Raw genomic sequence first — 24,867 nt, forward strand, 5'->3', positions numbered from 1 at the left:
AGTTGCTTGGTGGCTGAGCTTGGCGGCTTGTGGCGGTCAGGGGTGGTTCTGCTCCGCGCCGGAGTTTACAGTACTGTGTAGGATGCAGCTGTTGTATTTGGGGTCTTCGGGACTTTGCAGTACAGTTATGTGGGGGCACTTATGTTCTCTCCCCAAGCTGAACGATGGAACTTCCGAGGGCAGGACCTTGTCCTCGCAGCCCAGGGATTTACACACGGGAAATCGGACCCTTATTTTCAGGTTAGAGCTCTGTTTAATCCTCCCGTAAAGCCAAATACGCATTATTGTTTGGGCCTTCCAACAATCTTATGGAGGCGCTGTATTGTCTCCTTTTTGTTTGCAAAAACAATACGTGGTCATTGTATTTTCCATTTTTTTTTTTTTTACAGGAAACACAAAGAACCAAATAATAAATTAAAATCCCCTCACTGAGAGAGAATAACCGTTATGTAGCGTGTTTTCGTCTATCATTTGCCCCCTTACCAGCGGTTCTCAAAGTGTAGCCCAGGGACCACTGAGATCTAGACTAATTTTGGGAGTTCCCGACATCAAAATTACTTTCATAATAATACTAAGATGTTATTTGCCTTTTTTTCACTTTCTTAGTGAATAGGAAAGTTTTCCAGAGGCTGCTTGACATGTGTTGACATCCCTGCTCTAACAGCTAATGAAATTGTGGGTTTTGTTTTTTTTTTTATTAGGACCAAGACTTCCTTGAATGGAATTGTGTTTTAAACATTTTTCAATGTTTGTTTGTTTGAGACAGAGTCTCACTCTGTCACCCAGGCTAGAGTGCAGTGGCATCAGCCTAGCTCATTGCAGCCTCAAACTCCTGGGCTCCAGTGATCCTTCTGCCCCAGCCTCCCGAGTAGCTGGGACTACAGGCGCGCCACAGCGTCTGGCTAATTTTTCTAATTTTAGTAGAGACAGAGTCTGGCTCTTGCTCTGGCAGGACTGGCACTACTGAGCTCCTCCCTCCTCGGCCTCCCAGAGTGCTAGGATTACAGGCGGGAGGCACTGCCTGGCCTACATTATTCAGTTTTAATGTCCATGGTAAATCTTGATAGATACAACCCACAAAAATAAAAGCTTGTTAGAATCCTCAATAATTTAAGAGTGTATTCTGCCACAAAAATAGGTGGGAAGAGGAAAAAAGAAAAGAGAAAAATTTAGTAATTTTATTTAACAACAACAAAAAAAGTGTAAAGAGGTCCTGAGACGGAGAAAACAGTTTGAGAACTGTGCCCTTTGTTGAATTATGTGTTTCCTTTAATTTTCTTTTTAAGAATAGAGGATTATACTCTTTAGTACTTTCCTTTTCATTTGAATATTTTTTTTTTTTTTTTTTTTTTTGAGACAGAGTCTCACTCTGTTGCCCAGGCTAGAGTGAGTGCCGTGGCGTCAGCCTAGCTCACAGCAACCTCAAACTCCCGAGCTCAAGCGATCCCCCTGTCTCAGCCTCCCGAGTAGCTGGGACTACAGGCATGTGCCACCATGCCCGGCTAATTTTTTCTATATATATTTTTAGCTGTCCATATAATTTCTTTCTATTTTTAGTAGAGGTGGGGTCTCGCTCTTGCTCAGGCTGGTCTCGAACTCCTGAGCTCAAACGATCCGCCCACCTCGGCCTCCCAGAGTGCTAGGATTACAGGCGTGAGCCACCGCGCCCGGCCTGAATATTTTTTAAAAGTAGTATTGCATATTTTTAAATATACAATATTGCATATTTTTAAATATACAACTCAGCGAATTTTTGCACACATATAGATTTGTGTAACCACCTCTAAGATTAAGCTATAGAGCATTTCCAGTACCCTAAAAGGTCTCACTCTTGCTCAGGCTGGTCTCGGACTCCTGGCCTCAAGCGATCCTCCCACCTTGGCCCCTCAAAGTGCTGGGATTACGGGCGTGAGCCACCAGACCGACCTATACCCAGTACGTTGATGTATGGCGTTGTAGCTAGTTCTTTATGCCCACCCCTGACTATTTGTAGACGTGTCATGACCTTGGGGGGCCCTATGAGGTCCATGAGGGGAGGCAACGTTCACAAACGACTATTTGCAAGATCTGGAATGAAGTCCCAATTTTCCTATCTCCCACTCTCCTTCGCCACCTTGAAGGAGGGATGCTGAGGGAGGGGAGGGAAGAAGGGGAGGAGGGAGCGCTTTGGCCCCGCTTAGGGACCAATGGACCGCTCTCCTCACCCAAGAACCACCTCATTCTCCAGCAAGTGTCGCCAGCGTCCTCCTTTGGCCAGCAGGGGGCGTCAGAGGCCCGCAGTGCTCGGAGAGCTCGAGCCCCAGCCTCAGAGCACTCCACACTCCCTGGACATTCGGCCCCTACCGCTTCCCAGCCTTTCCCTCACTTCATCCCAACGCCTCGCCCACGTGCAGTTGGGGCTCAGACCAAAGCACCCATAAAGGAGCAGGATCAGAATTCGAACCCAAAGCCACCTGTCTCCCAGAGCCCTTGCTCCGGTCTAGACGCAAGGTTAGAGGTCCTCCTGTGCACGGCTTCACCTGTCCACTTAGTGTGTTCGAGCCCCGCCCTTTGCCGGCCAGGTGCTGCCGGGCAGGTTAATCCCGTCTGTAGAGACCGGTTTTCTTGTGTGTGCGGTAGGATAATAATGGTTTCTCCCTCCCGGGTGGGTATGAAACTCAAGAGGGATTACTTGGGCAAAATGCCTGGCACAGTGAGTGCAGAGTAAACGCCGTTTTGGATGAATGATTTACTCCTCCCCAGCAGGCCTCCCCCTGTCCGACCAGGCCCGGCCCCTCCCGGCCGCGCAGGGGTGCAGACACCCGGCGGTAGCCTGGCGGGCGGCGTCGGCGGCTCAGCCCGCTCCCGGTGGCAATTAGCCCGCGCCGCTCGGGCTCCGCCAGCCTAATTACACGTCTCCTAATGAGGCCGGCGGCTGTTTGCAATCACCCGGGTCCCCGCCGCGCGGCGCGGGAGGCCGCGGGGGAATCCGCCCGCAGAGGCGTGGAGGGGCGGCGGCTCCTCCGGGGCCCGCGTGCCCGGGCCGAGGGCGCCCCCGGGAGGCGGCCGAGCGGCGCTCCCAGTCTGTCCCCTCCTCGCCTTCCTCCCTAGCGTGCGGCGGAGCCTTGGATCCCCAATCCCTCACCTCCCGAGAGGTGGATTCAGGCAGGAACCCGACCCCGCAGCGTCTGCCCCGAGCCTGTGCCCTTCACCGCTTCGGGGACCGGCGGGATCCACGGGGTAGCCGCTGTTATTAGCATCATTGCAGTCGCCCTTCTGCGGCAAAGAGTAGACCCTAGACCACCAGATCGGATGAATGGGGGAGGAGACTGGGGCCGGGGCCGGGGGAAACCTCCCCAGGATCCCTCTCCTCCTTCCCAGCTGAGCGTTCCTACTCTCACTTTGCCCTTTTGGATCAGACACAAAAGTAGCATTAGCTCCTGCAAGGTCTTCCTCGGGCGGACGTAGCACTCACACAACCCATTTCGCAGATGGGGAAATCTGGAAATGAGGACGTGGTTGGTACAACTGCCAAAAAGCTCCCGTTAGATTGGGTTTGGGGTTGAGAGGCTACAAGCTTGTATCTTGTTCCCAGGGCCTTCTGGGGTGGGACCCGGAGTAGCTGTCTTTATTCTTCATCCTCGTTCCCTGGGCTGTCATTAATTACGCTCTCTGTGCCAGGCACTGTATAAGCACCTTCTGATTTTCTGTGTTTGACTTCATGTAGTCCCTCCCAGCCCCACGAAGTTAGGTCCCATTATTCTCTGAAGCTCAGGGAGGAAAATGACTTGCTCAAGTTCACACGGCCATTTGGATCGACCTCTGTCTTACCCCAAAACCTGTGCTTTTAACTGCTTGCTCTCTACTTCCTATTCTGGGATGTCTGGGACCTAGAATGATGTTTGAGAAAGAACCCAATCGGGGTCCCTTTCTGAGGTGTCTTTGGCATCCAGGGAGTCCCCATCAGAGCCTGGGTGCCGCCATGGAGGTTGGTGGCAAAGGAAAATCGTATCACTTCAGTATTTGTTAAGCAGCTGCTGCTCATTAGGGACTCCTGCTCCTCTAATCCTATCAACCAATTTTCTGTAAAACGCTTTTGGGGACAATCTAGATCAAATTAAACTCTCTGCTTGGCCACGGGCTTGGGGAGCCGCTGCATCCTCCAGGTTGCCGGGGCAGATGCGGCCCTCCTTGGACCTCAGGCAAAACACTGGATCTCCCTCCTCCTGTGTCCTCACTGCTGTGTAGACGTCTTTCCCTGTCCCTGCCTGCTGCGAGAATTCGCTCATCCAAAAATTAATTGAAATTACAAGGGCACGACTGTTTGACCCAGCAATTTCTTCACCAGCAATTTATCCCACTGAGATTCTTGCACTTGTGCCAAATGACAGGTGAACGAGGACGTGTCTTGCAGCATCGTTTGCAATTGCAAAAGTCTACCTCAATGTCTGTCAGAAAGGATCCATTGCATGTGTGTATTTATTGGACATTGGACAACTGCGTACCAGAGAATGTTCCAAACACTTTACATAGATTGACTCTTTCAAACCTCACAACCACCCTATAAAGTAGTTACTTAATTTTGTGAACCCCATTGTACAGATGAGGAAACTGAGGCACAGGGAAAACACATAACTTGCCCAAGTTTCGCATAGCTGGTACCCAGCAGTGTCAGCATTTGGACCAGGCAGTCCGTGTTCTTAACCACTATCCTCTACGGCTTCTCTGTCTTTATTTGCATGGGCAGTTTCCAAAAGGTGACATGAGAAGTTGTTGACGGTGGTTACCTCTTGTGGGTGGGGGGGGAGGATTTAAGGTGTGAAGTAGAAGAGTCTCACTTTTTACTGTGTCACTGTTTGTACCACTTTATTTTACCATGTTGTTATGGAGTGAATGTTTGTGTTCCCCCAAATTCATATGTTGAAATCCTAACCCCCAATGTGATGGTATTAAGAGGTGGGGCCTTTGGGAGGTGATTAGGTCACGAGGGTGGAGCCATTATGAATGGGATTAGTGCCCTTGTGAAAGAGACCCCAGAGAGTACACTCTCCCTTTTCTGCTATTGAAGCCACAGCGAGAAGACGGTCCTCATCAGACACTGAATCTACCAGCACCTCTAAATTGAACTTTCTGGTCTCCGTAACTGAGGCATGAACGTTTGTTGTTTAAGCCACCCAGTCTGTCCTATTTTTGTTACAGCAGCCTAAACAGACAAACGGACATATGTATATGTTCGTTTCATGACTTAAAGAAGTTACTGAGGCCGGGCGTGGTGGCTCACGCCTGTAATCCTGGCACTCTGGGAGGCAGAGGCGGGAGGATTGCTCCAGGTCAGGAGTTGGAGACCAGCCTGAGCAAGAGCAAGACCCCATCTCTACTAAAAATAGAAAGAAATGATCTGGACAGCTAAAAAAATATATAGAAAAAAATTAGCCGAGCATGGTGGCACATGCCTGTATCCCAGCCACTCGGGAGGCTGAGGCAGGAGAATCGCTTGAGCCCAGGAGTTTGAGGTTGCTGTGAGCTAGGCTGACGCCACGGCACTCTAGCCCAGGCAACAGAGTGAGACTCTGTCTCAAAAAAAAAAAAACAAAAAGAGAAGTTACTGAGCCTCAGTCCCCAAAGTATGTTATTGCTACTCCTCACCTCAGCTCTGGAAATGGGTACTATCTTTATCTCCATTTTATAGGTGAGGGAGCTGCGCTCACCAAGGTGGTCTGGCTGGGCCGAGAATAGCAAGGAGGGACTGACTCATTCTCCTAATTCTCGCCCTGGACTGGAAGGAAAGTGATTAAAAGCATGAACGCTGGAACCAGCTGGCGTAGGTTCAAGTCCTGACTCAGCCACTTACCAGCTGTGTGACCTTGGGCGAGTCACTTCCCCTCTCTGAACCTTGCTTGGTTTCTTCTCTGCGGGGGTTAAATTACTTACATCCTCATCAAGTGCTTAGATCAGGGCCTGCTGCATCGTGAGCGCTCAAGAAATGTCAGGTATTTTTATATGACTGTTCTCAGCACTGTCTTCCCCAGTTTCAAGCTCAGAGCAGTTCCCTCTCCCAGCTGACGGGTCCAGCTCTGGCTGCTCCAGTCCTGCCCCTGAAGGGCACCGCCCAGCCATGCTGAGCTGCTGCAGAAGCCCCTTGGAATCAGTTCTCCCAGGTTGTCCCAGCATGGTGGCTGTGATCAGAGCTGATCATGTCGCCGGAGCTGGGAAAAGAGGCAGAGCCACAGGGCTGGCGTGGCCCAGATCCAAGGCAAGGCTGCGATGGGCGGCCTCCCAGTTCGGGATGTTCCCAGCGCTCACACTTGGAGGGAGAAGGGCCTCAAAATAGCTGTTGCTTCCCCAGCACGGCGCTAGGCCAGGGACAGGAATAGACATCTGGGGGTGGCCGCTGCAGCTTCCCTCAGAGACCCTGGGGGAGCTGGGAATAGGCAGAGGCCAACCAAACCTCCCCAATGTGGGAGGGGGTGCTAGCGCAATTGTCAGTGTGCAGTGACCCCCTCCTGTGACAGTCCGGCCCATGGAAAGTGTTGCCCCAGCTGGGGCTGGCCGGTCCGTGGGCCACTAGCACCAGTCAGACGCTGGCCAAGGCCTGGACTATCAGACCAATAGGATGTGCCCTTCAACACTGGCTCCCGTAACCCTCTCGTGGCAGGTGGGAAAACTGAGGCCTGGAGAGAGGTTCCCGGGCTCAAGATCTTGCAGCTGATTGGTCAGCAGCCGAACTGACAGGAAAGACAGGCCTTGGTGCTTTGAGAGGCAGTTGTAGGGTGGTAGCTCACTGGTTAGAGGACTCAGACTTCCTGGTTTAATCCAGCCTCCACTACCTATGTCCTGCATGCCCTCAGGCCTCAATGTCATTACCTGTAAAATGGGCACAAGTGTAAAGATGCGTGAATACTGTGTGCTATAATGGTCGTTCTTGTTTTCTCGGCAGATTCCTCATTCATTCATTCCCAAGGCGTTGGCTGAGTGCCTGTGTGCCAGGCACAGTGCTAGGCCCAGATCAGTGTGGCTCCCAGGGTGACAAGCAGAGACCTAGTTAACGTTTCCCAGAGCCTGCCATGTGCCGGCAACTGTGCTAAGTGTTTTTTACACGTTGTTTCATTTATTCCTCGTGCCAGTCTACGAGGGGCCGTTATTGTGCCATTTCACAGATGAGGGCAGTGAGCATCAGAGAGGGGAAGTGACTCCTCCAGAGTCACATAGTTGGGAGGTGGCAGAGCCAAGGATTTGAAACCTGGTCCGCCTGCCTGCAGGGCCTGTGCGAGGAACCCCTGCATGACACTCTTTATTGAGGCCACTCTTTATTGGGGAGATGGGTACATCGTTTAGTCGTTACAGTCCAGGTGTTGGGGAGGAGGTGTTGGGGACACGGAGAAGGGTTCCTTTCCCCCACCCTTGACATCGACTGCCTGGGCCCCTAGTAGTCCCTCCCTGACCTCTGTTCCAGCCCCCTTCAAGTGGCCAGGGCCTTTTTGGGAGGAGGGGCGCTAGGGGGAGTCCACAGCTCAGTCTCACTCACGCACCGGTCTCATGTGAGAAGCAAGGTGGTCCCCAGCCCACACTACAAAATTGCCACCTCCCTTTCCCTGGGCTTCCCTGAGTACCTACTGTGTGCCAGGCCCGTGCTAGGCTCTGAGAACACAAAGAAGACTGTCCCTGCCCTGAAATTGCTCACGGCATGGCGAGAGAGGCAGGTTGGTAAATAGGCAAGAGCAATATAGAAGCAGCCACTGTGATATGGGGACAAGAACAGGGGAAAGGGCCATCCGCAGGGGGTACCTGACTCACCCTGGGAGGGCAGGGAAGGCTTCCTGGAGCTGGCGGTGTCTGAGCTGAGGTCCCAAGGAGAAAAAGTTAGCCGGGAGAAGAGAGAGGAGGTAGGAAGGAATGTTCTACGTAGAGGGAACAGCTTGTGCTAAGGAGGGGACGTGTTGAGTTCCAGGAACTGCGAGTAGTCGCGGGTGGGGTTTGTGTGAGGGGCACTGGGGCTGCAGAGATGGGCAGGGACAGGTCATTCAGGGCTTTGCTGCCCACACCGAAGGGCTTCGATGCCGTCTGGAGGACTGAGAAAACGAGATCAGGGGCTGGAAGGTTCCCTCTGGCTGCAGGGCAGGATGGAGCTCAGGAGGGTGGGCTGGAGGTAGGGAACTCTGTGGCTTAAAACAATAATAATTTATTATTTCTCCCGATTCTGTGGGGTTAAAGGGCAGTTCTGCATCACGTGGGGGGCCCTGGGATGGCAGGATGGTCCAAAATGGCCTCACCCACATGGCTGGCAGTCAGTGAGGCTGTTGGCTGGGGGTGGAGGAGGCTCAGTTCGGTGCCATCACAATCTTGTGCGGCCACCACCTCTTCGTAGTTTCAAAACTAATTTTTGTTTTTCTTAGAGACAGGGTCTCGCTTTGTCACCCAGGCTGCTGGAGTGCAGTGGCCCAATCACAGCTCATTGTGACCTGGAACTCCTCCTGGCCTCAAAGATCCTCCCACCTCGGCCTCCCAAAGTGCTGGGATTACACGCGTGAGCCACCGTGCCTGGCCTCCTCAAAACTTTTTTATTACCCCTTGCCCATTATGCAATCGCTCCCCATTCTCCCTCCCCCTAAGCAGAAGCACTAATCTGCTTTCTGTCTCTATGGATTTACCTATTCTGGATATTTCGTATAAAAGGAAGCACACGATATGTGACCTTTTGTGGTCTGGCTTCTTTCACTTCGAATGATGTTCTCAAGGTTCATCCATGTTGTAGCGTGTATCAACACTTCGTTCCTTTTTACGACTGAATAATATTCCATTGTGTGCATAGACCACAGTTTGTTTATCTGTTCGTCTGTTGATGGACGTCTGGGCCGTTTCCACCTTTTGATCATGTGAGCAGTGCTAATAGGAACATTGGTGAACCGGTATCTGTTCAAGTCCCTGTTTTCAATTCTTTTAGGAATGGAATTGCTGTGTCATATGGTAACTCTATGTTTAACTTTTTGAGGCACTGCCAAACTGTTTTCCACAGCAGCTGCACAATTTTACACTCCCAACGGCAATGCACGAGTGCAATGGACTGAATGTTTGTATCCTCCCAAAATTCATATTTTGAAATTCTAACCCCTGATGCGTTGGCATTAGGAGGTGGGGCCTTTGGGAAGTAATTAGGTCATGAGGGTGGTGCCCTCATGGATGGGGTTAGTGCCCTTATAAAAGGGACCCCAGAGAGCTCGCTTGTCCTCCTCTCCACCATGTACATCTCATACAGGGAGAAGTTGACAGTCTGTAACCTGTAAGATGGCCCCCACCAGAACCTGGCCATGCTGCGACTCTGATCTTGGACTTCCAGCTCCCAGAACTGTGAGACATAGGCTTTTGTTGTTTATAAGCCACCCAATCTATGGCACTTTTTTTGAGCAGCCCCAACTGACTAAGACAACAAAAATTCCCATTTTTCCACATCCTTGCCCACACTTGTTATTCTTCCTCCCACCCTTTTTTTTAAGTTAAGGCCCTACTAGTAGGTATAAGGTGGTATCTCATTGTGGTTTTGATTTACATTTATTTAATGGCCAGTGTTGTTGAACATCTTTTCATATGCTTTTTGGCCATGATATGTGCATATCTTCTTTGGAGAAATGTATATTCAATTACCTTGCCCATTTTTAGCTGGGTTGTTTGTCTTTTCGTTGTTGAGTTGTTAGATGTCTTTATATATTCTGGATACTCAACCCTTATCAGGTATATGATGTGCAAATATTACCTCCCATTCTATGGGCTTTTTACTTTCCTGATAATGTTCTTGGATGCAGAAAAGCTTTTACTTTTCATGAAGTCCAATGTATCTGTTTTTCCTTTTGTTGCTCGTGCTTTCAAATCTAAGAATCCATTGCCAGCTCCAAGGTCATGAAGATTTACCCCTCTGTTTTCTTCTGATTATAGTGTTAATGCCTACCTTTAGGTTATTGATCCATTTTAATTTTTATATGTGGAGTGAGATAGGGGTCCAGCTTCATTCTTTGGCATGTGGTGAAGCTCTACCTCTTGATGGGGGTCAGCATGCCCCTCCAGAGAAGGCGGGGATTGTTGGGGGCCATCTTTGGAGATAGCCCACTGCCGGGGGTCTTGGTAATAAGTAATAAGTTGGCTGTGAGGGGCTGGGGAGAGGATGGGTGGGGAGCAGGCAGTCAGGGTGACGGCCACATTTCTGTATTGAGCCTCTGGGCAGTTTGGGAGGCCCGAGAGGAGCAAGACTGAGGTGAAGGGGAGAACTCGGTCATGGACATGAGTTTGAGCTCCCTTAGGCAACCAGGCACCCAGAGCACTGAGAATCAAATACATGATAAACAAAAATATGGAAAGGTACTGGTGTTTATTCAACAAATATTATGGAATACTTCATACGAATACTAGCTAATACATGGTGCTAATCAAGGCACTTGGCACCTTTTAAAAAATTGAGCTATAATGTGCATACAGTAGAAGGCATAAATCTTAAAGTGTATATTTCATTGAATTTTATTTACTACCTCCCAGGTAAAGAGAGAGAACATTTCCAGCCCCCAGAAAGCTCCCTCTCAGACATGTTATATTTCATGTTCACAGTGACCCTATGAGGTGGGTATTGCTATTATTATCTCTGGTTTCAGATGAGGAAACTGAGACTTAGAAAGGTGAAGCCATTTTCCCAAGACCACACAGGGGTAGAATCGGTTTGTAATTCAGGTCTAGGAACATGGAGACTTTCCATCCCTCCGAGATTCTCCCCAAGGCCAGACTCTGGACTCGCAGACCCTCTGTGACCAAACTGGGCAACAGCCTGTCCTCCCCCAGAGCTGGGATTGGACTCAGGCCTCGGGGGTCCCCGAGGGCAGGAGCTGGGCTGTCCAGCTTCAGCTGAAGGACAGAAGGGCCCATCTGTGGCCCTGTGGGGAGTGCAGGGCCCGGGGGGATGTGGATTTAGGGTGAGGAGTGAGGAATGAGATGAGCCCTTCTGTGTCCCCATCAGTCACGAGGTGGCTGCCAGGATAAACAGCAGCCAGGCGGGTGGCTCAGCTGGGGCCATTTCCCAGCGGTAGGCCCCTGGGAAGATGATCTTTGCCTAGGCTTAATTGGCCTGAAGTGGGCAGAGGGAGCCACGCCTGTCAGAATCATCGCTTTAGGCTAGGCAGGCCTCCTGAGCATCATCCCTCTGAGCAGCGGGGAGGATCCTGAGAATATCCTCTGAGCCTCCCTGGGGAGGGAGAACAGATGAGGCTCCTCCCCAACCCCTCGTGTCTGCCCTGAGCACACCTCTGACCTCTGTCCTCTGCTCCAGCTAAAACTGGCCTCCTGGCTCTTCTTCCAACATGTCTTATTCCTACCTGCCTCAGGGCCTTTGCACTCAATGTTCCTTCCATCTGGAACCTTCCGCCTCCTGGACTTCCCATGGCTCACATCTTATCATGTATCCTGGCTCAACTGTCACCTCTTTAGAGGGCTCTTCCCTGGATAAATTTGCCCTATTTAAATGCTCTCCCACCAGCCAGCACAATGGAGCCAGATGGCGTGGATCTGAATCTTAACCTCTGCTGCTTACTAGCTGTGTGGCATTGGGCAAGTTATTTCACCTGTCTGTGCCACAGCTTCCTCAGCTGTAAAATGGGGGTGATGATAATAGCACCTACCTCATAAATGGTTGCAATAAGGGTTATATTTTTTTTGTTTGTGTTTTTTGAGATAGGGTCTCACTCTATTGCCTGGGCTAAGGTGCAGTGGTGTGATCATAGCTCACTACAACCTCAAAATCCCAGGCCCAAGCAATCCTCCTGGCTCTAAGTAGCTGGGACTACAAGCATGTGCCACCACATCCAGCTAATTTTTCTATTTTTTGTAGAGACAGGATCTTGCTATGTTGTCCAGTTTGGTCTTGAACTCCTGGCCTCAAGCCATCCTCCCACGTCAGTGTTCCTAAGTGCTAGGATGACAGGTGTGAGCCACTGTGCCTGGCCAGGATTAAACTATTTAACATATGTTAGCAATGCCTGGCCCCTAGTAGATACTTTATAAATATTTGCTTTTATTAATGTAGCACGTATCCCATTCACAAATGACCCTGGTTATTGATTTTAGTTGGTTTTTCCACTTCCCCCATCAGAATATGACCCCTTGGAAATAGTGGTTTTGTCTGTTTTGTTCACTGCTGTATCTGTAGTACCTAGCACGGTGCCTGGCACACAGTAATAGTCGTTGGTTGAATAATTGAATGAATGAATAAACCAGATTCCTAGACTGTTCTGCTTGCAGCTCTCCAAGCATGCCATGCTCGCTCTCACTTCCTGGCCTTTGCTTTTGCTCTTCCATCTGCCTGGAGCTATTCCCCAGAGGGAGGGAGGGGAACAATGAACAAAGACCACCGTGCAGCTGCCCAGGTCTCTCTCTTGTCCTCTTCTCACTGCTGCTGGTACCAGGATTAAACTATTTAACACGTGTTAGCAATGCCTGCCCCACAAGCAAGAATGCAGCCTCTCCAGGACCAGAATCACCTGCTACCACCCCTTGTTCTGCAACTGGGAAAACCGAGGCCCAGAGAAGGGAAAGGACTCCGTGAAGGTCCCACAGTGAGTCTAGGGCAACGCTCACCGCTCTGGACCCCATGTGACTCTCCTGGAGGTTGTTTCCAATGTCCACACTGGATCTGCCTCCCTGGACAGAGGTGCTGGGCCCTGCCTGGGACTGCCACCCTCCTTCCTTCCCGCTGAGGAGGGGCCAGGGCAGCCCGCACTAGTGAACAGACATGCTTTTGACTTAGTCACCTGGGTCGGACTCTTGACACTTCTGCATCTCAGCCATGTGGCCTTGGGCTCTCTGAGCCTGTTTATTCCTCTGTACGATGAGGAGACAGAAGCGTAAACTTCTCCCGCCCAGGGTTGCTGGGAAAGGTCATAATAAAAGTTCTCATGAGGCCGGGTGCAGTGGCTCACGCCTGTAATCCCAGCACTTTGGGAGGCCAAGGTGGGAGGATCACTTACGGCCAGGAGTTCAAGACCAGCCTGGGCAACATAGTGAAACACCATTTCTACCAAAAAAAAAAAAAAAAAAAAAAGTTTTCATGCATTGATCACTTATTCTCAGCTACCCTATGGGGCAAAGTGTCTCCATTTTGCAGTCTAGGAAACTGAGGCTCAGAGTGGGGACTTGTCCCAGGTCACACAGCCAGCAAGAAATAGAGCAGGAATTCAAATCCAGCAGGCTGACTTCAGAGGCCATGTGCGTAGCCATATGCTACGGCACCAGACATACAGTAGGCATTCAATAGGTACTAGCGCCCTGCAACCCTCTGACTGAGGCCGTAGGAAGACCTTGCTTTCGTGTCGGCACTGTTTTCCAGGACAAACCACGTTGCTTGTATATTTCCTCCCTTCCGATCTCGGCTTGGAGACGGGGGCCTCCCAGCAGCCTCTCTCTGAGGGATTTTTGGATTATTCCCACCTTGATTAGTTGCAGTTTCTCCCACAGAAGCAGCAGTTATTTTGGGGACTTGGTGGCTCCCTCTGGCTGCCTGTGACCCCTGCCCCGTTGCAATCACTTCTCCCTTCACCTGCACGGTTCATCAGCCGCGTTCTGTCCCCCTGCTTCCTCTCAAGTCCAACCCCTGCTCCCCTGTTCCCCCCGAGTCCTCTGTCTTCCCTCTGTTTTGTAGGGGTGGCGACTGTTTCCTAGTCCTTGGCCCCCAGCTTTGCCTGGAGCAATGACCCTCCCTCCAATTTCAGGCATTTCTCAAACTTGAGCAAAACCTCACACACCATTTGGCCACAAATCTGTTTGGCTGACGTTTCCGGCTCCCTGTTCTTGCGGGAACCCGGTCCCCAATGTCATTCAGCCTGGGGAGGGAGTGGGTTAAACATTCCCAAGGATAAATTGCTTTATGTTATGGATATTTTACCAGGATTAAAATTCCCGAGGGGGATGCAGGACACCTCCCCTGCCTCAGCCACCGCATTATGTCACAGTGTGCGGGGCTGACGTCACAGGCATGGGGCGTGGGTTCTGCGGTTGCTGTCTGTTCTCTCTCTGCTCCTGGCTCCCCTTCCCAGCTCCGCGCTCTGCCTCTGCCAGGGCCGCCCGCAGGCCCTGCATGCTTTTCAAAAATAACTCTTGAGTCTCTCACTGAGGTTGGGGGCTGCTTCCTGGGTGTCCTGGTCTGTGTGTTCATCCTTCCAACGCGAGACTTCCTGAAGCTTCGACTCCGGGCTGGGCTGGGGACCTGGTCACCTGTGTCTGGCTGAAGTAGCTCAGATGCTGACATGATGTTTGCAGCACCTGTGGTAAGGGCCGGTGGGTCCTCCTCAGCGCCCACCAAGTTATTCATTCATTCATTCATTCATTCATTCATGCAAGAAGCATCTATTAGTGCTTATCGGCTGCACAGCATACCTCTGGGTGGCCTCGTTGGTTTCCCTTTTGCTTCCGAGTTATCTCCCTGCTTCTCTTTGAACTTCTACTTCCTTCTCTAAGGTAGAGGTTCTTAAATTGGGGTGGCTGATCAGTCCCAGAAGGAAACAGATGGCACGCTCAAATTATGTAGGTGTGGGCAGGGTACAGGGGGATCACAAGAGCTAGTGCAGTGCCCGGGCTGGTGAAAGTGTGAGGGCTGTTACCTTCCTAGGCCTGGCGGGCTGAGGGAAGGGAGCAGTCCCCCTAGCCAGAAAGAGTTGTATGGAGAGAGTCACCTTAAGAGGAGCTGTGACCTTCAGGGACATAGCCAGCCTGAGGTGCCCTGCAGGAGGGAGGAGATGGATAAATATCCTGACTCACTCTACCTTCTCCCTTCCATCTCCTCCTTGGCCAAACGTGGTTAAAAGCCAGAGGACATGGGAGATTGTGGAGTCTGGACAGGCCGGTCTCTTTGGGCACAGAGCAGGGGGGAAAGAATGGAGGGTAGCTCTAGATGGGCAGATGGAGAAAATCCAACCTAGTACCTGCCAGTAGTAGTAGCAGTAGTAATAGGAAGTGACGTGATACATGCTCAATAAACATTAGCTATTATTATCAGCAGTGTTCGTATTAGTTATTTACTGCTGTGTAACAAATTACTCCAAAACTTAATGGCTTGCAACAATAATATCTACCTTACACAGTCTCTGTGGGTGAGGAATTGGGAGCAGCTTAGCTAGGAGGTTCTGGCTCATGAGGTTGTGGTCAAGGTGTCAGCCAGCCCTCTTGCAGGCTTGTCTGGGGCTGCAGGGTGCATCTGGCTTAGGCACATGGCTGGCAGGTGGCTGCTGGCAGGAGGTCTCAGTACCTTGCCATGCAGACCTCTCTGCGGGGCTGCTTGGGCGCGCTCACGACATGGCGGCTGGCTTCCCCCAGAAAGAGTGATCCAAGAGCAGAAGCCTCAATGTGTTTTGTGGCCTCGTCTCAAAATCTACAGTTCATCATTTCCATGATAGCCTATTGGTTACAGAGATCAGCCCTTGTCCATGTGGAGGGGACTACTCAGGGCCATGAGTATTGGGAGGCAGCCATCACTGGTGGCCTTCTTGGAGGTTGGCTTCCACAGTTCTCAAGAAATTAGCTCACTTACATTTAAATGTCAAGAACCCTATGAGGCTATCTAAAAACAAACAAACAAACAAATCCTATGAGGGAATTGTTATTATTTTTATCCATAAAGGGATGTATGTATGTACTATTATTCTCACTTTTCAGATGAGAAAATAGAAAAGTGAAATTAATCATTAATCAGTGAATAATTAAGTAAATAATAAGTGAATTACACAGCTAGTAAGTGGCAGAGCCAAGAATCGAACCCAGGCAGAATCTTATATTTTTTAAATCAATTTTATTAGGGTATAATTTATATATAATACAATGAAAAAGTCCAATGGAGATATAGAATATTTTCATCCCTCCAATTTTTCCCTCTTGCCACTGTGCGATCCATCCTTCCGCCTCTGTTCCAGGTGGTCAGTGGTCTGCTTTCTACTGCTATAAATTATTTAGTCTGTTGTAGAATTTTATATAAATGAAACCATGCAAGTAGTTTTCTTCTGTGACTGGCTGCTTTTGCTAAACAAAACCGTTTATGAGGTTCATCCACATTGTTCCATACATTGTTAATTCTTTCTTCTTTTGTTGCTGAGTAGTATTCCACTGGATAGATAGAGCACGAGTCATTTGTTCATTTCTCCTGTTGAGTGACATTCAGGTAGCTTCCAGGTTGGGGCTATTATGAAAAAAGCCACTCTGAAGTTCACGTAGAAGTCTTTTGTATGGACATTTTCATTTATCTCGGGCAAATAGCTGGGAGTAGAATTACTAGATCATATGGCAAGTGTATATTTAACTTTATAAGAAACTGCCAAACTCTTCCAATGTAACTGTGCCATTTTACACTCCCACCAGCCGTGGATGAGAGCTCCAGTTGCTCCATACCCTCACCAACACTTTGTATCATCTGTCCTGTTAATTTTAGCCATTCTCGTCTGTGTGTAGTGGTGTCTTATTGTGGTTTTAATTTGTACTTTCCTGCCAACTAAAGATTTTGAGCATCTTTTCTTTATGCTTATTGGCCATTTGTATGTCTTCTTTTGCAAAGTATTAGTTCAATTATTTTGCCTGGTTTTTTTTTTACTGGGTTATTTTTCTTATTATTAATATTTAGGTGTAAGAGTTCCTTAGATATTTTGGATACAAGTCTTTTGTTGTATATATGTATATATAAAATGAATATTTTTTTCTCAATCTGTGGCTTATAGTTTATTTTTTTTTAAATAGTGTTTTTGGGAGAACCAAAGTTTAAAATTTTGCTAAAGTCCTATCTGTTGGTTGTTTTCATTGTTTGTGATTTATTGTGTCCTGAGAAATCTTTGCCTGTGTCTAGGTCGCAAGGTTTTCTCTTGTGTTTTAGTCTGGAAGATTAATAGGTTTAGTTTTTACATTTAGGTCACTGATTCATTTCGAGTTAATCTGTGTATGGTGTGAGGCAGGGGTCATGATTTTTTTTTTTCCATATAGATATGTTTCAGTGCCAGCTTCCTTTTCTCATTGAATCACCTTGGCACCTTTGTCAAAAATCAATCATTATGTGTATATAAATCTATTTTTGGACTCTATTCTGTTTCATTGATATATATGTCTATTGTTATGCTAATGCCGCTCTTATTTGATAACTGTAGATTTACAGTACTTCTTTTTTTTTTTTTTGAGACAGAATCTTGCTCTTTTGCCCTGGCTAGAGTGCCATGGCATCAGCCTAGCTCACAGCAACCTCAAACTCCTGGGCTCAAGCAATCCTTTTGCCTCAGCCTCCCGAGTAGCTGGGACTACAGGCATGCACCACCATGCCCGGCTAATTTTTTCTATATATTTTTAGTTTTCCAGCTAATTTCTTTCTATTTTTTAGTAGAGACAGGGTCTTGCTCTTGCTCAGCCTGGTCTTGAACTCCTGACCTCGAGCAATCCTCCTGCCTCGGCCTCCCAGAGTGTTAGGATTACAGGCGTGAGCCACCGCGCCTGGCCCACACTTTCTTGATAACTGCAGATTTACAGTAATTCTTGAAATCAAATAGCTCCAACTTTGTTCTGTTTTTCAGAATTGTTTTGGCTATTCTAGTTTGTTTGCATTCCTGTATATAATTTAGAATCAACTTGATGATTTCTACCAAAAAAAGAAAAAGTCTACTGGAATTTTGATCAGGATTCTGTTAAATCTATAGATCAATATGGGGAGAATCGACATTTTACACATGAAGCTGTATGTCTCCATTTATTTAAATCTTCTTTATTTTCTCTTAGCCGGGTTTTGTAGTTTTCAGTGTAAAAATCTTGCAAGTTTTGTTAAATGTATCCCTAAGTATTTTATGCTATTTGATGCTATCATGATTTTCTTTTCTTTTCTCTTTTGTGACAGAGTCTCGCTCTGTCACCCCAGGTAGAGTGCAGTGGCATGATCATAGCTCAGAGCAACCTCAAACTCCTAGGCTCAAGCGATCCTCGTGCCTCAGCCTCCCAAGTAGTTGGGACTATAGGCGTGCACCACCACTCCTGGCTAATTTTTTTTTTTACTTTTGGTAGAAACAGGGTCTCCCTCTAAATCAGGCTGGCCTCAAATTCCTGACCTCAAGAGATCCTCCCGCCTCAGCCTCCCAGAGTGCTAGGATTACAGGTGTGAGCTACTGCACCCAGCCAAGCATAAATATTTTTATACATTTAATTTCTCAAGTGTTTGTTGCTAGTATAAGGAAATACATTTTATATATTGGCTTTGTATACTTTGACCTTGCTAAATGGAATTTTTAGTTTTAAAAGTTTTGTTCTATTGTAAATTCCTTAGGATTTGCTTTATGCATAACCATGTCCATAAATAAAGACAATTTAACTTTGTATTTTCCTACTCTTTTCTTGCCTTACTGTCCTGGCTAGGACCTCCAGTACAATGTTTTATAGAAGTGGTGAGAGCAGACATTCTTGCCTCGTTCCCGGTCTTAGGGAGAAAAGTGTTTAAGTGTTCAGACTTTCAGCATTAAATGTGTTAGCTGTAGGTTCTTAGAAGCTGCCTTTAACAACGTGAGGAAGTTTCCTTCTATTCCTACACTGTTAGAGTTTGTTTGTTTTTGTTGTTAAGGCATGAAGCGGTGTTAATTTTATAAAGTGTTTTTTCACATTTTGACATGACCACGAAGTGAACTTGGATATATTCTTTTTTAAAAAACTGAAGTGAGATTCACGTAACATACAATTAACCACTCAAAAGTGAACAGATTATCTTTGCACAGTGGGAGTATTGTAGCCAATGAGGTTTATCTGAGGGGTGATTATTGGTAATTGAAAACTTTTCCCATACCCGGCTGTGATGTCTTATGATATAGTCTGCATTGGCAATTTTTGACAGTCTCTATGGAGACTGAATAAAAAAAAAAGTGAATAATTCAGTGACATTGCACAGCTATCACCTCTCTCTGGTTCCAAAGCATCTTTATCACCCCAGAAGGAAACCCCACACCTATTAAACAGTCACTCCCCATTTCCCTCTCCTTCCAGCCCCTGGGAACCTCTAGTCTGCATTGTGTCGCTATGGATTTGCCTATCTGGGACTCCTCATATAAACGGAATCATTCCATATGTGACCTTGTGTGCCTGGCTTCTTTCACTTAGCATCGTGTTTTTGAGGTTCATGTACATGTAGCATAGATCGGCACTCTGTTCCTTTTCCTGGCTGCATGCTATTCCATCGCTGTGTGAGTGTATCACAATCTGCTTACCCAGACACATTCTTAACCACCATTCTATGCTACCTCTCTATGTGCCAGGCGCTATGTTTGGCTCTAAGATACAGTGGAGAACAAAAGAGAATAGGTCTTGCCCAACTAGAGCTTAAGTGGCTTCTGGAACTTAGTATTCTCTGTGGCAATTATATACATCCATCTCTGATTGCAGTGGGGTCCTGTGAGGGCCTGCTCCTTTGCCTCCATAGCCCTAGTGTCTAGCCCAGTGCTATTAGCTCAATAGATGAGTTTAATCTGGGAAGGCTTCATGGAGGAAGTAGCTTTTGAGCGGATCCTTGACGCTGGAGGAATTGAGCAGTTTCCTTCAGCCCACAGTGACTAATAACCGTAGCCACTGTTTATTAAGCACATACCTGTGCCGGGCTATCCAGCTAGTGAGGGGCAGTGGGGAGCTTGGATTTGAATCCACGCCCCTAACGAGTATGCCTCCAAGCCTGGTTCCAGATTAGGGCTTGGGTCTTCCTGCTCTGTATTCTATCTCCCCTGTTTTCTTCTGGGGACATCTGGATGGGACTAGAGAGTGACAAAATAATGGTCGACATGGCCAAAGCCTGGACTTGGCACACGCTGATATCTTGGGAACGACACTTCACCTCCTGCCCTTCCAGGTCCTTCAGATAGATCTAGGCCTCTGCGGGGGACAGCACCTTCCACCCCTTGAGGTCCCCTCTCTTCCCCCAGCCCCCCCCTCCTCCCTTAGCCCCTCTAGTTCATTGGGCTGTGCCGGAATCTGTGGGGAAAGGAGCAGGATTCCAGCTAAATATAAACCAGGCTGTTCCAGTTTCCAAATAGAACAAAGGAGCAGGGTGTTAAGTTGATTTTTATAAATAAAGAGAGAGGGAGTGAGAGAATATTTTTTCGAGATGTTTAATAAAATCGCCTTGTGAGAGGCAGGAAAATCACTGGGCTGCGGTGGGAGGGCTTGCAGGAGGAAGGGGAGGGGGAGGAGAGAGATTGGGGGGTGCTTCCTCCCTTCTGCCGGGATCTCCGTCCCTTTCCTCGGACCAGGGAGAGATGGTGGCAGTGCAGAAAGGGGTGGAGGGGCAGGGTTGGGGCATGAGGGTCGCTGGGAGGAAGAGGAGGAGGAGGAGGAGGAGGAGGAGGAGGAGAACAGGGACGGCTCATAATCATAAGTTACTGCATACTGAGCGCTCACTGTATGCCAAGTCTTATGCTGGATTAGTGCATCATCTCGCCAAATGCGGTCGCAATTCTCGTCACTTGGCGTTCTGTGATCTAGCACCTGCCTACCTCTCTGACCTCATCTCCTCCCTCTCTCCCCCTGGCTCACTCTACTCCCACCGCCCAGGCTCCGAATACCAAACTCATTCCTTCCTCAAGGCCCGTGCGCCCCTGGGTCTCACAGCCAGCTCCTTGTCATGGTCATTCAGGTCTCGGAATAAATGTCACTTTCTTCTTGACCACCTTATGGAAGAGAGAGCCCACCCCAACCCCCCTGCCCATCATGATCACATTCCCTTGTTTCAATTTCCTCATTAACATATCGCTACTGAAATTATTTGCATGCTTGTATATTACCTCTCTCCTCTTCCCGCATGAAAATGAAAGCCCCGTGAAGGCAGAGACTTTGTCTCTCTCATCCATGGCGGTCGTGCCAGAGCCTAGAGCAGAGCCTGGCATGTGGTAGACAGTGTTTAATATGTACTTGCTAAATGAATGGTTAAGTGGATGAGGCTCAGAGAGATAAAGTGACTTGGCCAAGGTCACACAGCTTAGACATGACAGATCCAGTAGGGAGCCCACATTTTGTCTGATCCCCAAATGCATGTCCTTTCTGCTATTTTATAAGGCTTCTCGTGTGGGGGAGGAAGGGATTTAAGGGGATTACTCTGGGACCTGGGTGCAAGGAGGGCTGACCAGACACGACCCTAAGAGATCGGTGGCAGGGGGTGTTCGTGGTGGGTAATGAAGCCAAATTGTTACCATCACCTTCATCCTTAAACAATGTGTGTAACATATAAAAATGGTTAGGCCGGGCGTGGTGGCTCACGCCTGTAATCCTAGCACTCTGGGAGGCCGAGGCGGGTGGTTCGTTTGAGCTCAGAAGTTCGAGACCAGCCTGAGCAAGAGCGAGACCCGTCTCTACTAAAAATAGAAAGAAATTAGCCAAACAACTAAAATATATAGAAAAAAAAATGAGCCGGGCATGGTGGCACACGCCTGTAGTCCCAGCTACTTGGGAGGCTGAGGCAGAAGGATTGCTTGAGCCCAGGAGTTTGAGGTTGCTGTGAGCTAGGCTGACGCCACAGCACTCTAGCCTGGGCAACAGAGTGAGACTCTGTCTCAAAAAAAAAAAAAAAAAAAAAAAAAAAAATGGTTAAATGAGCCAGGCACAGTGGCATGTGCCTGTAGTCCCAGCTACTTGGGAGGCTGAGGTGGGAGGATCCCTTGAGGCCAGAAGTTCAAGTCCAGCCTGGAAAACATAGTGAAACTCCATCGCTTAAAAAAATGTGAAATAAAAATGGTTACACAGACAGATGTTTTGGGAGCCATTACACAGTAAGAGTTTTACTCAGTGCCACCCAAAGGAGAGCTAGTCTGTTCTCTGGGGAGGTGGCAGAGGGCTTCCCACCTTAGGAGCCAGAAGGGATGGCCAGAGGAAGCAGAGATACCTTGCACCTCCACCTGTCCACCCCAACCCCAGACCCCATTTTTACTCTTTTATCTCCATACACAGGGGTGAGTCAGGGGTGGGGTGGGCTAGGACAAAAGATCTCTGGTGACATGGTTATACCTTTCTGCTGACATCAGATTCTGCCACACCAGACACAGCATGGCCTTGGACAAGCCACGTGGCTCCCTACTGAGTCTCAGTTTTTTCCTGTGTCAGATGGGATGGGTGACACAGGGTTATAAAGAGTAGAAATGCTATATTTTATGTCAGGAACACGGTAGATGTGCAGCAGAATAGATGAAAGCTGTGATTTTCTTATTTATTAATCACCTATCTCTGGATTATAATCTAATTGAGCACAGGGACTGCTTGCCACTCCATTAACTGAGCAGCTACTATATGCCAAGCTCTGGGCTAAGCACTTTGTTTGGGTAATCACATCAAATCCTCCTATCAATTCCATGAAGTAGGTGCTGTTATTATTATTATTGTCCTCATTTTCTGAATGAGGAAAATAGGGCTCCCAGGGATGAAGTGACTGGCCCAAGGTCACCCGGCCAAGACGTAGCAGAGCTGGGCCTGAAATCTGGGAAGGCCCAACTGCAGATCCTGGTTTTTTAAATATTCTACAGTCCTGCCTCTCAGAACTAATGAACCAGTGGGCTTTCTGGTGCTCCAGGAGGTAGAAGCTGAGATAAGCGGGGAGTCACAGGGTCAGAGAGGGTCATGGCGAGAAGCAGGGGCCTGGTTTTTGGTTAAACCAGAGAGGGAAGCCTGGGGTGGGGTGCGGGAGGGATGCTGCAGTTTGGGGGGCTGTGGCTCTGTGCCTCTGACTCATTCGGACGGAGCAGCTTGATTCCTTGCCGCAAGAGATGCTATTTATAACCTGCAGGTTCTCGCAGCCTCCTGAGCACAGAGCCCTGCAGCTACCTGGGGCCCTTCTCCCTGGGCTGCGGGGCCAGGAGAGGAAGGCAGCGGGGGCGGGGGGTAGGGGCCAAGGGAAAGGCCATCACTGGGCCTCCTTTCTCCCTTCTCTGGACTCTTCAATCAGCACAAAATGCACACTCAAGTGCCCCATGGATCACTCTGGGGTTGTGTGGCTTGTCATCAGTAGACTGCCTGGCACCTAAGAGGCCCGAATGAATGAATGAGTGAATGGATGGATGGATGGAAGTAGCTTCAGCCTTTTTTAGTTGGTCAGATCATGTCATTCCTCTGCCCCAGGTTCTCCAATGCTTCCCCATCTCATTTGGAGTAAAGGCCAAAGCCTTGACAGTGACCTTCAAGGCTCCTACCTGATCTGGCTCCTGCTCCTTCCAGCCTCCTGTCCTCCTCACCCACTCCACTCCAGCGGCTTCCTTGCTGCTCCTGGGAACACAAGTAGGTGCGTTCCTGCCTTGGGGCCTCTGCTGAGATTGTTTCCTCCTCCTGGGACACTCTTCCCCCAGACACTGGCATGTTTCCTCCCTCACCTCCTTCAGGTCTTTGTTCACATGCCAGCCTCTCAGGGAGGTCTTCCCTGACCATCCTACTTAAAATCACACCCGTGCGATACACTCCTTGTTGCCTCTCACTGCTTCCTTTTTCTCCATCGCGCTTACCCCCATCCAGCATACCACGTACATTACTAATGCATCTTTTCATTGTCTGGCTCCTTCTATTAGAATGCCAGCTCCGAGAGGATGGGAGCTTTTGTCTGGTTTGATACTGCTGTATCCCTAGGGGCTAGAATAGTGCCTGGCATGTAGCCGGCACTCAATAGATATTTGTTGGCTGCATGAATTCATTGGGATTTTCATGCCCTTGTTGTGTGACCTTCGGCAGCTAAACTCATCTCTCTGGGCCTCAGTCTGTTGGACTCACTGGCCTTCCTGTTTGGACAGTCTGGGGTTCTGTTCCTTCATCCTGGCTCCTGAGATTTCTTTTTTATTCCCCCAGAATATCCACTAAAAGGAGAGCTGGTCCAGGTCTGGCTTGAGATTCTTCTCCCAGGCTAGACTTCTCTGTGTAAGATGTTCCAGCCTGTGCCAGCCCTCTTGTATTTGTAGAAGGGGCTTTGAGCAGATGCATTTGTGTGAACGACCTTCTGCATGTGTTCGGGAACCTGGCTGAGACGGGACACTCCAGCAAAATGTCATCACAGGTCCTAATTCTGTCTTTTTGCCGCTTTTGTTTTCAGTGGAGCAAAAAAGTATACATCTCCAAAGGCACGGCAGACCCTCCTCTAATGAACTGATGGGAACACCCCCTGCTCTGGAGATGCCAGGGGAGACTGCGAATCCCCGTACCTGTAACAGGCTGTTTCCGCTTCCTCGGGGGCCAGCTGTGAGAAACCCACGGCAGAACTGCCCACCTTCCAACAGGGGGAAGCCTGCAGGGGAACTCCAGGCTTCCATGGGGATGCCAAGCCCGTTTTTAGATCTCATCTGTTTCTAATGGGAAATAGGTCCAACCTTGCCCAGGTTTCCAGAACAGTCCCCGACAGGGCTTTGGAGCTTATCAGCATGTTCACATGCTATCTCATTTAACGACATGATCTCTTCTTTTTGGTGCATCCCCAGGGTCTAGCACAGTACCTGGCAGCTGGTAGGTATCACTACATTTTTGTTGGAAGGGTTAATTTTCTTTTTCTTTTCTTTTTTTTTTTTTTGAGACAGAGTCTTGCTCTGTTGCCCGGTGCTCTGAGTGCCATGGTGTCAGCCTAGCTCACAGCAACCTCAAACTCCTGGGCTCAAGCAATCCTCCTGCCTCAGCCCCCCAAGTAGCTGGGACTACAGGCATGCACCACCATGCCTGGCTAATTTTTTCTATATATATTTTTAGTTGTCCAGATATTTTCTTTCTATTTTTAGTAGAGACGGGTCTCGCTCTTGCTCAGGCTGGTCTCGAACTCCTGACCTTGAGCAATAACTCCTGACCTTGAGCAATCCTCCCGCCTCGGCCTCCCAGACTGGTAGGATTACAGGCATGAGCCACCGTGCCCAGCCTGGAAGGGTTAAT

General features: G+C 48.8%; 1 non-coding gene across 1 annotated transcript; it reads left to right on the forward strand.

The window, feature by feature from the left end:
- The first annotated feature begins 18,710 nt into the window (after nt 1-18,710).
- Nucleotides 18,711-18,850, forward strand: LOC138401982 (U4 spliceosomal RNA). Its single transcript, XR_011236577.1, has one exon. It is a non-coding gene; the product is annotated as a U4 spliceosomal RNA (small nuclear RNA).
- The last annotated feature ends 6,017 nt before the right edge of the window (nt 18,851-24,867 follow it).

The sequence above is a fragment of the Eulemur rufifrons genome, chromosome 21, assembly GCF_041146395.1.
Source record: "Eulemur rufifrons isolate Redbay chromosome 21, OSU_ERuf_1, whole genome shotgun sequence".
NCBI classification, from domain to species: Eukaryota; Metazoa; Chordata; class Mammalia; order Primates; family Lemuridae; genus Eulemur; species Eulemur rufifrons.